The following is a 13,293-nucleotide window of genomic DNA, read 5'->3' as shown; positions in this document are numbered from 1 at the left end:
GGCCCCACGGGGAAATCACGTGGGCCCCACCCGGAAATCACGTGGGTCCCACGGGGAAATCACGTGGGCCCCACCCGGAAATCACGTGGGCCTCACGGGGAAATCACGTGGGCCCCCAGGGGAAATCACGTGGGCCCCCAGGGGAAACCACGTGGGCCCCACGGGGAAATCACGTGGGCCCCTAGGGGAAATCACGTGGGCCCCCAGGGGAAATCACGTGGGCCCCACGGGGAAATCACGTGGGCCCCCAGGGGAAATCACGTGGGCCCCACGGGGAAATCACGTGGGCCCCACTGGGAAATCACGTGGGCCCCACGGGGAAATCACGTGGGCCCCAAGGGGAAATCAGGTGGGCCCCACGGGGAAATCACGTGGGCCCCACGGGGAAATCACGTGGGCCCCAACCGGAAATCACGTGGGCCCCACGTGGAAATCACGTGGGCCCCACCCGGAAATCACGTGGGCCCCACGGGGAAATCACGTGGGCCCCCAGGGGAAATCACGTGGGTCCCCAGGGGAAATCACGTGGGCCCCACGGGGAAATCACATGGCCCCACGGGGAAATCACGTGGGCCCCACCCGGAAATCACATGGGTCCCACGGGGAAATCACGTGGGCCCCACGGCGAAATCACGTGGGCCCCCTGGGGAAATCACGTGGGCCCCCAGGAGAAATCACGTGGGCCCCCAGGGGAAATCATGTGGGCACCACGGGGAAATCACGTGGGCCCCACCCGGAAATCACGTGGGCCCCCCGGGGAAATCACGTGGGCCCCACCCGGAAATCACGTGGGCCCCACGGGAAAATCACGTGGCCCCCAGGGGAAATCACTTGGGCCCCCAGGGGAAATCACGTGGGCCCCACGGGGAAATCACGTGGGCCCCCAGGGGTAATCACGTGGGCCCCCAGGGGAAATCACGTGGGCCCCACGGGGAAATCACGTGGGCCCCACCCGGAAATCACGCGGGCCCAACGGGGAAATCACGAGGGCCCCACGGGGAAATCACGTGGGCCACACGGGTAAATCACGTGGGCCCCACCCGGAAATCACGTGGGCCCCACGGGGAAATCACGTGGGCCCCACGGGGCAATCACGTGGGCCCCACCCGGAAATCACGTGGGCCCTACCCGGAAATCACGTGGGCCCCACGGGGAAATCACGTAGGCCCCACGGGGAAATCACGTGGGCCCCACCCGGAAATCACGTGGGCCCTACCCGGAAATCACGTGGGCCCCACAGGGAAATCACGTGGGCCCCAAGGGGAAATCACGTGGGCCCCCAGGGGAAATCACGTGGGCCCCAGGGGGAAATCACGTGGGCCCCCGGGGGAAATCACGTGGGCCCCACCCGGAAATCATGTGGGCCCCACGGGGAAATCACTTGGGCGCCACCCGGAAATCACGTGAGCCCCACCCGGAAATCACGTGGGCCCCACGGGGAAATCACGTGGGCCCCAGGGGAAATCACGAGGGCCCGCAGGGGAAATCACGAGGGCCCCACGGAGAAATCACGTGGGCCCCCAGGGGAAATCACGGGGGCCCCACGGGGAAATCACGTGGGCCCCCAGGGGAAATCACGGGGGCCCCAAGGGGAAATCACGTGGGCGCCACCCGGAAATCACGTGAGCCCCACCCGGAAATCACGTGGGCCCCACGGGGAAATCAGGTGGGCCCCACGGGGAAATCACGTGGGCCCCCAGGGGAAATCACGTGGGCCCCAGGGGGAAATCACGTGGGCCCCCGGGGGAAATCATGTGGGCCCCACCCGGAAATCATGTGGGCCCCACGGGGAAATCACGTGGGCGCCACGGGGAAATCACGTGGGCCCCCAGTGGAAATCACGTGGGCCCCAGGGGAAATCACGAGGGCCCGCAGGGGAAATCACGAGGGCCCCACGGGGAAATCACGTGGGCCCCCAGGGGAAATCACGGGGGCCCCAAGGGGAAATCACGTGGGCCCCACGGGGAAATAACGAGGGCCCCCAGGGGAAATCACGTGGGCCCCCTGGGGAAATCACGTGGGCCCCATGGGGAAATCTCGTGGGCCCCACGGGGAAATCACGTGGACCCCACGGGGAAATCACGTGGGCCCCCACGGGAAATCACGTGGGCACCCAGGGGAAATCACGTGGGCCTCACCCGGAAATCACGTGGGTCCCACGGGGAAATCACGTGGGCCCCACGGGGAAATCACGTGGGCCCCCAGGGGAAATCACGTGGGCCCCCAAGGGAAATCACGTGGGCCCCACGGGGAAATCACGTGGGCCCCACCCGGAAATCACGTGGGCCCCACGGGGAAATCTCGTGGGCCCCACGGGGAAATCACGTGGGCCATACGGGTAAATCACGTGGGCCCCACCAGGAAATAACGTGGGCCCCACGGGGATATCACGTGGGCCCCCAGGGAAAATCACGTGGGCCCCACGCGGAAATCACGTGGGCCCCACCCGGAAATCACGTGGGCCCCACGGGGAAATAACGTGGGCCCCCCAGGGGAAATCACGTGGGCCCCACGGGGAAATCACGTGGGTCCCACCCGGAAATCACGTGGGCCCCCAGGGGAAATCACGTGGGCCCCACGGGTAAATCACGTGGGTCCCCAGGGGAAATCACGTGGGCCCCTCGGGGAAATCACGTGGGCCCCACGGGGAAATCACGTGGGCCCCACCCGGAAATCACGTGGGCCCCACCCGGAAATCACGTGGGCCCCACGGGGAAATCACGTGGGCCTCACCCGGAAATCACGTGGGCCCCACGGGGAAATCACGTGGGCCCCACCCGGAAATCACGTGGGCCCCACCCGGAAATCACGTGGGCCCCACGGGGAAATCACGTGTGCCCCACCCGGAAATCACGTGGGCCCCCAGGGGAAATCACGTGGGCCCCCTGGGGAAAACACTTGGGCCCCCAGGGGAAATCACGTGGGCCCCACGGGGAAATCACGTGGGCCCCACGGGGAAATCACGTGGGCCCCACCCGGAAATCACTTGGGCCCCACGGGGAAATCAGGTGGGCCCCACGGGGAAATCACGTGGGCCCCCAGGGGAAATCACGTGGGCCCCCTGGGGAAATCACGTGGGCCCCATGGGGAAATCACGTGGGCCCCACGGGGAAATCACGGGGGCCCCCAGGGGAAATCACGTGAGCCCCACGGGGAAATCACGTGGGCCCCACGGGGAAATCACATGGGCCCCACGGGGAAATCACGTGGGCCCCCAGGGGAAATCACGTGGGCCCCCCGGTGAAATCACGTGGGCCCCACGGGGAAATCACGTGGGCCCCCAGGGGAAATCACGTGGGCCCCACGGGGAAATCACGTGGGCCCCACGTGGAAATCACGTGGGCCCCACCCTGAAATCACGTGGGCCCCACGGGGAAATCACGTGGGCCCCAACCGGAAATCACGTGGGCCCCACGGGGAAATCACGTGGGCCCCCAGGGGAAATCACGTGGGCCCCCAGGTGAAATCACGTGGGACCCACGGGGAAATCACGTGGGTCCCACCCGGAAATCACGTGGGCCCCCAGGGGAAATCACGTGGGCCCCACCCGGAAATCACATGGGCCCCACCCGGAAATCAAGTGGGCCCCACGGGGAAATCACATGGGGCCCACGGGGAAATCACGTGGGCCCCCAGGGGAAATCACGTGGGCCCCACGGGGAAATCACGTGGGCCCCCAGTGGAAATCACGTGGCCCCCACCCGGAAATCACGTGGGCCCCACCCTGAAATCACGTGGGCCCAACGGGGAAATCACGTGGGCCCCCAGGGGAAATCACGTGAGCCCCCAGGGGAAATCACGTGGGCCCCACGGGGAAATCACGTGGGCCCCACAGGGAAATCACGTGGGCCCCACCCGGAAATCACGTAGGCCCCACGGGGAAATCACGTGGGCCCCACAGGGAAATCACGTGGGCCCCACCCGGAAATCACGTGGGCCCCACGGGGAAATCACGTGGGCCCCACCCGGAAATCACGTGGGCCCCCAGGGGAAATCACGTGGGCCCCAGGGGAAATCACTTGGGCCCCCAGGGGAAATCACGTGGGCCCCACGGGGAAATCACGTGGGCCCCACGGGGAAATCACATGGGCCCCCAGGGGAAATCACGTGGGCCCCCAGGGGAAATCACGTGGGCCCCACGGGGAAATCACGTGAGCCCCAGGGGAAATCAAGTGGGCCCCACGGGGAAATCACGTGGGCCCCACTGGGAAATCACGTGGGCCCCACGGGGAAATCACGTGGGCCCCACGGGAAAATCACGTGGGCCCCACCGGGAAATCACGTGGGCCCCACTGGGAAATCACGTGGGCCCCCAGGGGAAATCACGTGGGCCCCCAGGGGAAATCACGTGGGCCCCACAGGGAAGTCACTTGGGCCCCGAGGGGAAATCACGTGGGCCCCCAGGGGAAATCACGTGGGCCCCACGGGGAAATCACGTGGGCCCCACGGGGAAATCACGTGGGCCCCACGGGGAAATCACGTGAGCCCCCAGGGGAAATCACGTGGGCCCCACGGGGAAATCACGTGGGCCCCACCGGGAAATCACGTGGGCCCCACCCGGAAATCACGTAGGCCCCACGGGGAAATCACGTGGGCCCCACAGGGAAATCACGTGGGCCCCACCCGGAAATCACGTGGGCCCCACGGGGAAATCACGTGGGCCCCACCCGGAAATCACGTGGGCCCCCAGGGGAAATCACGTGGGCCCCCAGGGGAAATCACTTGGGCCCCCAGGGGAAATCACGTGGGCCCCACGGGGAAATCACGTGGGCCCCACGGGGAAATCACGTGGGCCCCCAGGGGAAATCACGTGGGCCCCCAGGGGAAATCACTTGGGCCCCACGGGGAAATCACGTGAGCCCCAGGGGAAATCAAGTGGGCCCCACGGGGAAATCACGTGGGCCCCACTGGGAAATCACGTGGGCCCCACGGGGAAATCACGTGGGCCCCACGGGAAAATCACGTGGGCCCCACCGGGAAATCACGTGGGCCCCACTGGGAAATCACGTGGGCCCCCAGGGGAAATCACGTGGGCCCCCAGGGGAAATCACGTGGGCCCCACAGGGAAGTCACTTGGGCCCCGAGGGGAAATCACGTGGGCCCCCAGGGGAAATCACGTGGGCCCCACGGGGAAATCACGTGGGCCCCACGGGGAAATCACGTGGGCCCCACGGGGAAATCACGTGGGCCCCACGCGGAAATCACGTGGGCCACACCCGGAAATCACGTGGGCCCCACGGGGAAATCGCGTGTGCCCTCAGGGGAAATCACGTTGGCCCCACGGAGAAATCACGTGGGCCCCATCCGGAAATCACGTGGGCCCCCAGGGGAAATCACGTGGGCCCCACGGGGAAATCACGTGGGCCCCCAGGGGAAATCAGGTGGGCCCAACGGGGAAATCACGTGGGCCCCACGGGGAAATCACGTGGGCCCCACCCGGAAATCACGTGGGCCCAACGGGGAAATCACGTGGGCCCCCAGGGGAAATCACGTGGGCCCCCAGGGGAAATCACGTGGGCCCCCAGGGGAAATCACGTGGACCCCACGGGGAAATCACGAGGGCCCCACCCGGAAATCACGTGGGCCCCACGGGGAAATCACGTGGGCCCCACGGGGAAATCACGTGGGCCCCCAGGGGAAATCACGTGGGCCCCACGGGGAAATCACGTGGGCCCCACGCGGAAATCACGTGGGCCCCACGCGGAAATCACGTGGGCCCCACGGGGAAATCACGTGGGCCCCGCCCGGAAATCACGTGGGCCCCACGGGGAAATCACGTGGGCCCCACGGGGACATCACGTGGGCCCCCAGGGGAAATCACGTGGGCCCCCTGGGGAAATCACGTGGGCCCCATGGGGAAATCACGTGGGCCCCACGGGGAAATCACGTGGGACACACGGGGAAATCACGTGGGCCCCCAGGGGAAATCACGTGGGCGCCACCCGGAAATCACGTGGGCCCCACGGGGAAATCACGTGGGCCCCCAGGGAAAATCACGTGGGCCCCCAGGGGAAATCACGTGGGCACCCAGGGGAAATCACGTGGGCCCCACGGGGAAATCACGTGGGCCCCACGGGGAAATCACGGGGGCCCCCAGGGGAAATCACGTGAGCCCCACGGGGAAATCACGTGGGCCCCACGGGGAAATCACTTGGGCCCCACGGGGAAATCACGTGGGCCCCACGGGGAAATCACGTGGGCCCCACCCGGAAATCACGTGGGCCCCACGGGGAAATCACGTGGGCCCCCAGGGGAAATCACGTGGGCCCCACGGGGAAATCACGTGGGCCCCACGTGGAAATCACGTGGGCCCCACCCTGAAATCACGTGGGCCCCACGGGGAAATCACGTGGGCCCCAACCGGAAATCACGTGGGCCCCACGGGGAAATCACGTGGGCCCCCAGGGGAAATCACGTGGGCCCCCAGGTGAAATCACGTGGGACCCACGGGGAAATCACGTGGGTCCCACCCGGAAATCACGTGGGCCCCCAGGGGAAATCACGTGGGCCCCACCCGGAAATCACATGGGCCCCACCCGGAAATCAAGTGGGCCCCACGGGGAAATCACGTGGGGCCCACGGGGAAATCACGTGGGCCCCCAGGGGAAATCACGTGGGCCCCACGGGGAAATCACGTGGGCCCCCAGTGGAAATCACGTGGCCCCCACCCGGAAATCACGTGGGCCCCACCCTGAAATCACGTGGGCCCCACGGGGAAATCACGTGGGCCCCCAAGGGGAAATCACGTGGGCCCCACCCGGAAATCACGTGGGCCCCCAGGGGAAATCACGTGGGCCCCCAGGGGAAATCACTTGGGCCCCCAGGGGAAATCACGTGGGCCCCACGGGGAAATCACGTGGGCCCCACGGGGAAATCACGTGGGCCCCCAGGGGAAATCACGTGGGCCCCCAGGGGAAATCACTTGGGCCCCACGGGGAAATCACGTGAGCCCCAGGGGAAATCAAGTGGGCCCCACGGGGAAATCACGTGGGCCCCACTGGGAAATCACGTGGGCCCCACAGGGAAATCACGTGGGCCCCACGGGAAAATCACGTGGGCCCCACCGGGAAATCACGTGGGCCCCACTGGGAAATCACGTGGGCCCCCAGGGGAAATCACGTGGGCCCCCAGGGGAAATCACGTGGGCCCCACAGGGAAGTCACTTGGGCCCCGAGGGGAAATCACGTGGGCCCCCAGGGGAAATCACGTGGGCCCCACGGGGAAATCACGTGGGCCCCACGGGGAAATCACGTGGGCCCCACGGGGAAATCACGTGGGCCCCACGCGGAAATCACGTGGGCCACACCCGGAAATCACGTGGGCCCCACGGGGAAATCGCGTGTGCCCTCAGGGGAAATCACGTTGGCCCCACGGAGAAATCACGTGGGCCCCATCCGGAAATCACGTGGGCCCCCAGGGGAAATCACGTGGGCCCCACGGGGAAATCACGTGGGCCCCCAGGGGAAATCACGTGGGCCCAACGGGGAAATCACGTGGGCCCCACGGGGAAATCACGTGGGCCCCACCCGGAAATCACGTGGGCCCAACGGGGAAATCACGTGGGCCCCCAGGGGAAATCACGTGGGCCCCCAGGGGAAATCACGTGGACCCCACGGGGAAATCACGTGGGCCCCACCCGGAAATCACGTGGGCCCCACGGGGAAATCACGTGGGCCCCACGGGGAAATCACGTGGGCCCCCAGGGGAAATCACGTGGGCCCCACGGGGAAATCACGTGGGCCCCATGCGGAAATCACGTGGGCCCCACGCGGAAATCACGTGGGCCCCACGGGGAAATCACGTGGGCCCCGCCCGGAAATCACTTGGGCCCCACGGGGAAATCAGGTGGGCCCCACGGGGAAATCACGTGGGCCCCCAGGGGAAATCACGTGGGCCCCCTGGGGAAATCACGTGGGCCCCACCCGGAAATCACGTGGGCCCCCAGGGGAAATCACGTGGGCCCCCAGGGGAAATCACTTGGGCCCCCAGGGGAAATCACGTGGGCCCCACGGGGAAATCACGTGGGCCCCACGGGGAAATCACGTGGGCCCCCAGGGGAAATCACGTGGGCCCCCAGGGGAAATCACTTGGGCCCCACGGGGAAATCACGTGAGCCCCAGGGGAAATCAAGTGGGCCCCACGGGGAAATCACGTGGGCCCCACTGGGAAATCACGTGGGCCCCACGGGGAAATCACGTGGGCCCCACGGGAAAATCACGTGGGCCCCACCGGGAAATCACGTGGGCCCCACTGGGAAATCACGTGGGCCCCCAGGGGAAATCACGTGGGCCCCCAGGGGAAATCACGTGGGCCCCACAGGGAAGTCACTTGGGCCCCGAGGGGAAATCACGTGGGCCCCCAGGGGAAATCACGTGGGCCCCACGGGGAAATCACGTGGGCCCCACGGGGAAATCACGTGGGCCCCACGGGGAAATCACGTGGGCCCCACGCGGAAATCACGTGGGCCACACCCGGAAATCACGTGGGCCCCACGGGGAAATCGCGTGTGCCCTCAGGGGAAATCACGTTGGCCCCACGGAGAAATCACGTGGGCCCCATCCGGAAATCACGTGGGCCCCCAGGGGAAATCACGTGGGCCCCACGGGGAAATCACGTGGGCCCCCAGGGGAAATCAGGTGGGCCCAACGGGGAAATCACGTGGGCCCCACGGGGAAATCACGTGGGCCCCACCCGGAAATCACGTGGGCCCAACGGGGAAATCACGTGGGCCCCCAGGGGAAATCACGTGGGCCCCCAGGGGAAATCACGTGGGCCCCCAGGGGAAATCACGTGGACCCCACGGGGAAATCACGTGGGCCCCACCCGGAAATCACGTGGGCCCCACGGGGAAATCACGTGGGCCCCACGGGGAAATCACGTGGGCCCCCAGGGGAAATCACGTGGGCCCCACGGGGAAATCACGTGGGCCCCACGCGGAAATCACGTGGGCCCCACGCGGAAATCACGTGGGCCCCACGGGGAAATCACGTGGGCCCCGCCCGGAAATCACGTGGGCCTCACGGGGAAATCTCGTGGGCCCCCAGGGGAAATCACGTGCGCCCCCAGGGGAAATCACGTGGGCCCCACGGGGAAACCACGTGGGCCCCCAGGGGAAATCACGTGGGGGCCCAGGGGAAATCACGTGGGTCCCATGGGGAAATCACGTGGGCCCCACGGGGAAATCACGTAGGCCCCACGGGGAAATCACGTGGGCCCCACCCGGAAATCACGTGGGCCCCACCCGGAAATCACGTGGGCCCCACGGGGAAATCACGTGGGCCCAGAGGGGAAATCACGTGGGCCCCCAGGGGAAATAACGTGGGCCCCACGGGGAAATCACGAGGGCCCCACCCGGAAATCACGTGGGCCCCCAGGGGAAATCACGTGGGCCCCCAGGGGAAATCTCGTGGGCCCCCAGGGGAAATCACGTGGGCCCCACGGGGAAATCACGTGGCCCCTCAGGGGAAATCACGTGGGCCCCCAGGGGAAATCACGTGGGGCCCACGGGGAAATCACGTGGCCCCTCAGGGGACATCACGTGGGCCCCCAGGAGAAATCACGTGGGCCCCACGGGGAAATCACGTGGGCCCCACGGGGAAATCACGTGGGCCACACGGGGAAATCACGTGGGCCCCACCCGGAAATCCCGTGGGCCCCCCGGGGAAATCACGTGGGCCCCCAGGGGTAATCACGTGGGCCCCACGGGGAAGCCACGTGTGCCCCGAGGGGAAATCACGTGGGGCCCCTGGGGAAAACACGTGGGCCCCACGGGGAAATCACGTGGGCCCCACTGGGAAATCACGTGGGCCCCCAGGGGAAATCACGTGGGCCCCACGGGGAAATCACGTGGGCCCCACGGGGAAATCACGTGGGCCCCACGGGGAAATCACGTGTGCCCCACGCGGAAATCACGTGGGCCCCACCCGGAAATCACGTGGGCCCACGGGGAAATCACGTGGGCCCCCAGGGGAAATCACGTGGGCCCCACGGGGAAATCACGTGGGCCCCCAGGGGAAATCACGTGGGCCCCACCCGGAAATCACGTGGGCCCCACCCGGAAATCACGTGGGCCCCACCCGGAAATCACATGGGCCCCACGGGCAAATCACGTGGGCCCCACGGGGAAATCACGTGGGCCCCACGGGGAAATCACGTGGGCCCCCAGGGGAAATCACGTGGGCCCCACCCGGAAATCACGTGGGACCCACGGGGAAATCACGTGGGCCCCACGGGGAAATCACGTGGGCCCCACGGGGAAATCACGTGAGCCCCCAGGGGAAATCACGTGGGCCCCACGGGGAAATCACGTGGGCCCCACCCGGAAATCACGTGGGCCCCACGGGGAAATCAAGTGGGCCCCACCCGGAAATCATGTGGGCCGCACGGGGAAATCACTTGGGCCCCCAGGGGAAATCACGTGGGCCCTCAGGGGAAATCACTTGGGCCCCACGGGGAAATCACGTGGGCCCCACCCGGAAATCACGTGGGCCCCACGGGGAAATCACGTGGGCCCCACCCGGAAATCACGTGGGCCCCACGGGGAAATCACGTGGGCCCCCAGGGGAAATCACGTGGGCCCCACGGGGAAATCACGTGGGCCCCACGGGGAAACCACGTGGGCCCCACGTGAAAATCACGTGGGCCCCACCCTGAAATCACGTGGGCCCCACGGGGAAATCACGTGGGCCCCCAGGGCAAATCACGTGGGCCCCACGGGGAAATCACGTGGGCCCCACCCGGAAATCACGTGGGGCCCACGGGGAAATCACGTGGGCCCCACCCGGAAATCACGTGGGCCTCACGGGGAAATCACGTGGGCCCCCAGGGGAAATCACGTGGGCCCCCAGGGGAAACCACGTGGGCCCCACGGGGAAATCACGTGGGCCCCTAGGGGAAATCACGTGGGCCCCCAGGGGAAATCACGTGGGCCCCACGGGGAAATCACGTGGGCCCCCAGGGGAAATCACGTGGGCCCCACGGGGAAATCACGTGGGCCCCACTGGGAAATCACGTGGGCCCCACGGGGAAATCACGTGGGCCCCAAGGGGAAATCAGGTGGGCCCCACGGGGAAATCACGTGGGCCCCACGGGGAAATCACGTGGGCCCCAACCGGAAATCACGTGGGCCCCACGTGGAAATCACGTGGGCCCCACCCGGAAATCACGTGGGCCCCACGGGGAAATCACGTGGGCCCCCAGGGGAAATCACGTGGGTCCCCAGGGGAAATCACGTGGGCCCCACGGGGAAATCACATGGCCCCACGGGGAAATCACGTGGGCCCCACCCGGAAATCACATGGGTCCCACGGGGAAATCACGTGGGCCCCACGGCGAAATCACGTGGGCCCCCTGGGGAAATCACGTGGGCCCCCAGGAGAAATCACGTGGGCCCCCAGGGGAAATCATGTGGGCACCACGGGGAAATCACGTGGGCCCCACCCGGAAATCACGTGGGCCCCCCGGGGAAATCACGTGGGCCCCACCCGGAAATCACGTGGGCCCCACGGGAAAATCACGTGGCCCCCAGGGGAAATCACTTGGGCCCCCAGGGGAAATCACGTGGGCCCCACGGGGAAATCACGTGGGCCCCCAGGGGAAATCACGTGGGCCCCCAGGGGAAATCACGTGGGCCCCACGGGGAAATCACGTGGGCCCCACCCGGAAATCACGCGGGCCCCACGGGGAAATCACGAGGGCCCCACGGGGAAATCACGTGGGCCACACGGGTAAATCACGTGGGCCCCACCCGGAAATCACGTGGGCCCCAAGGGGAAATCACGTGGGCCCCACGGGGAAATCACGTGGGCCCCACCCGGAAATCACGTGGGCCCTACCCGGAAATCACGTGGGCCCCACGGGGAAATCACGTAGGCCCCACGGGGAAATCACGTGGGCCCCACCCGGAAATCACGTGGGCCCTACCCGGAAATCACGTGGGCCCCACAGGGAAATCACGTGGGCCCCACGGGGAAATCACGTGGGCCCCCAGGGGAAATCACGTGGGCCCCAGGGGGAAATCACGTGGGCCCCCGGGGGAAATCACGTGGGCCCCACCCGGAAATCATGTGGGCCCCACGGGGAAATCACTTGGGCGACACCCGGAAATCACGTGAGCCCCACCCGGAAATCACGTGGGCCCCACGGGGAAATCACGTGGGCCCCAGGGGAAATCACGAGGGCCCGCAGGGGAAATCACGAGGGCCCCACGGAGAAATCACGTGGGCCCCCAGCGGAAATCACGGGGGCCCCACGGGGAAATCACGTGGGCCCCCAGGGGAAATCACGGGGGCCCCAAGGGGAAATCACGTGGGCGCCACCCGGAAATCACGTGAGCCCCACCCGGAAATCACGTGGGCCCCACGGGGAAATCAGGTGGGCCCCACGGGGAAATCACGTGGGCCCCCAGGGGAAATCACGTGGGCCCCAGGGGGAAATCACGTGGGCCCCCGGGGGAAATCATGTGGGCCCCACCCGGAAATCATGTGGGCCCCACGGGGAAATCACGTGGGCGCCACCCGGAAATCACGTGAGCCCCACCCGGAAATCACGTGGGCCCCACGGGGAAATCAGGTTGGCCCCACGGGGAAATCACGTGGGCCCCCAGTGGAAATCACGTGGGCCCCAGGGGAAATCACGAGGGCCCGCAGGGGAAATCACGAGGGCCCCACGGGGAAATCACGTGGGCCCCCAGGGGAAATCACGGGGGCCCCAAGGGGAAATCACGTGGGCCCCACGGGGAAATAACGAGGGCCCCCAGGGGAAATCACGTGGGCCCCCTGGGGAAATCACGTGGGCCCCATGGGGAAATCTCGTGGGCCCCACGGGGAAATCACGTGGACCCCACGGGGAAATCACGTGGGCCCCCACTGGAAATCACGTGGGCCCCCAGGGGAAATCACGTGGGCCTCACCCGGAAATCACGTGGGTCCCACCCGGAAATCACGTGGGCCCCACGGGGAAATCACGTGGGCCCCCAGGGGAAATCACGTGGGCCCCCAAGGGAAATCACGTGGGCCCCACGGGGAAATCACGTGGGCCCCACCCGGAAATCACGTGGGCCCCACGGGGAAATCTCGTGGGCCCCACGGGGAAATCACGTGGGCCACACGGGTAAATCACGTGGGCCCCACCAGGAAATAACGTGGGCCCCACGGGGATATCACGTGGGCCCCCAGGGAAAATCACGTGGGCCCCACGCGGAAATCACGTGGGCCCCACGGGGAAATCACGTGGGCCCCACGGGGTTATGACGTGGGCCCCCAGGGGAAATCACGTGGGCCCCACGGGGAAATC

The sequence above is a fragment of the Ovis canadensis genome, chromosome 25 (genome assembly GCF_042477335.2).
Source record: "Ovis canadensis isolate MfBH-ARS-UI-01 breed Bighorn chromosome 25, ARS-UI_OviCan_v2, whole genome shotgun sequence".
Classification (NCBI taxonomy): domain Eukaryota; kingdom Metazoa; phylum Chordata; class Mammalia; order Artiodactyla; family Bovidae; genus Ovis; species Ovis canadensis.
This window is presented reverse-complemented; position numbering follows the sequence as displayed.